Source organism: Glycine max, chromosome 1, assembly GCF_000004515.6.
Source record: "Glycine max cultivar Williams 82 chromosome 1, Glycine_max_v4.0, whole genome shotgun sequence".
Lineage (NCBI taxonomy): Eukaryota > Viridiplantae > Streptophyta > Magnoliopsida > Fabales > Fabaceae > Glycine > Glycine max.
Window position 1 is genome coordinate 50,612,258 of NC_016088.4, and position 2,422 is coordinate 50,614,679.

Sequence of the window (2,422 nt, forward strand, 5' to 3'; positions counted from 1 at the left end):
ATGACAGCGAGGCTACCATAAACGAACATATCAAGTGCGTTACCCTGCTTCTAACTTTTCTCCTCTTTATTTTTTTCTTTTCTCACTTCAAAAAAATTAACAAATTAAGTCTCCTTTAAGTTATATTCATGAATCGTTATAAATTAACAAGATTTTTATGGGTACGAGATGAAGTAGGTTTTTTTTTTTATCTGTTTATGAGTTTATCTTGTTTGATGGTCTTTAATATTTTTTTTTCACTTTGCAGTGTGGAGTACAATGTTTCGTATGTTTATCATGCGATGTTTGCCTACTTCGATAGGAACTGTCAAGAAGGGAGAGAGAAGCAGGAATAAAGGCAGACCCTGAGATTGATGCATTCATGAAGGGTGTAGCATACTTGGATTGGATATTTGTGCCGACATTGTGTTGGAGATGAGATGAGAAAAAGCATCTCTGGTGGATATTGTGCATGGGCATTTGGTTTGCGTATATGGCTTCTTAGGATCCCTCTGTCCATTACGGAATCAGGGATATGGATTGCCCTTACGTATTACACCATAGGGTTTGCTCCTTCTGCTAGCAGGTAATTAATATGAGTTTACAATCAGCAGTTCCTTTGTACATCTGTTTTTGGTTCTGATTGTCCTGTATATGTCCACACACTATTGTCTTTCAGAGGTCCTTGGGGTCCGCTTTCACCTATCCTTGAGAATAATGCTATTACTGACAACACTCATGTTTGTAATTGTTTTTGAGTGTTTGTCACAATAATTTGTTTGTTATTTCAAGATTCAGTTTGTGTCAATATTTTTTTGTTTAATTGTAAGGGGGATTTGTTTTTGCCGCATCTGGTGATTCTTGTGCAATATTGTTGGGATGTTGTATGTAATTATGTATTCACGGAAGGTGAATATAATTCTTGGATAACTTGATTTATAACTATACTTGTGCTGATGGACTAACATGTGTTAATGTTTCTAGGAAACTCGTAAAGTAAAAATGGTATTGAAGGGACACATGGACTATTTGCATTGTATAGTTGCTCGCAACTCATCAAATCAGGTCTTGATTCTTGACCTTATTGTCATTTGAACTTGATGATAATTATTAACTGAGAAATAAACCCAAAGGTGGACAATAGAGTTTGCATCTTGCTTAGACACTGGTCTGAACTTTATTAAATAAAGGGGAGCATTTTACAAGCTTTATATTTAAAATAGGAAGGACATTTGAGACTATAAATCGTTTTTTTTTGTTTAAATTATTCCTTCAATCACATGTTGTCCTCTTCAAAAATATTAATTAATATTGACATCGGTATGCTATACCAGGAAAGGGCAAAAGTTATGATGAAATTGGCAGACCTAATTGATGAAAACATAGAAGAACTAGCGGCATTTGATGCCATTGATGCTGGGAAGCTGTACTATATTAATAAGGCTGTGGAAATTCCTACATCTGCAAATGAGTTACGCAGGTGCTGCTGATAAAATTCATGGCGACGTATTAAAAATGAACGGGGATTTCCATGCATATACACTTTTGGAACCAATTGGTGTTGTGAGACACATAATTCCCTGGAATGCCCCCACCCTCTCGTTTTTCACCAAGGTTAGCCCTTCCTTAGCTGCAGGTTGCACCATGGTCCTCAAGCCTGCTGAACAAACACCTCTCTCTGCTTTGGTTTGTGCTCATCTAGCTAAGTTGGTATGTATCAACACACACTTTCATTTCCTTATCAAACATGCATGGGTCACACCAAGATAATTATTTGAATCAAGGCTAATGTGATTGTGTTTTAAAGGCTGGAATTCCAGATGGAGTTGTCAATGTGGTATCCGGATTTGGCCCAACTGCTGGTGCAGCTATAAGCTCACACATGGACATAGATGCGGTAATAAACATCTTGTCTCTCCTACTAGAAAAAAATCATTCACTGGAGAGGATATTTTTCCCTAATAAGAAACTGCATGTCAAATATTTACAAGTACTAGTTTCTTAATTGATTTGACTACTAAAATTTTAGTTTCCTTCATTGTGCTGTGTATCTTTAGTTCAGTTTTAGTGGTTCAGTTGAAGTAGGGCGTGAATTGATGCAAGCTGTAGCTATGAGCAACCTAAAACCGGTTTCACTTGAATTAGGAGACAAGTCTCATTAGTTGAGCCGGATGTCTTGACTCTTGAGCTTCAACCAAAATGAGAACAAGTCATATACAGTCACATTTACACCATCAGGTCCATCGCCCTCGACTGGTTTTGATTTTGGACGTTTAGAATGGTCAAATATCTCAATATATTTTTACTAAAGTCTCTTCGCGTTTTGACTCTTCATTGGGTGATGGTTATGATTATTATACAATAAATTTGAATGTGTCAATGTTATCTGTTTATTTAATATATTATATATATCTATAAATATAAACTATTCTAATTTTTCCTA

At 36.0% G+C, this 2,422-nt stretch overlaps 1 pseudogene; it reads left to right on the forward strand.

Annotated features, from left to right (window-relative positions):
- Positions 1–419: 419 nt before the first annotated feature.
- Positions 420–2,141, forward strand: LOC113002416 (aldehyde dehydrogenase 1-like; annotated as a pseudogene).
- The last annotated feature ends 281 nt before the right edge of the window (positions 2,142–2,422 follow it).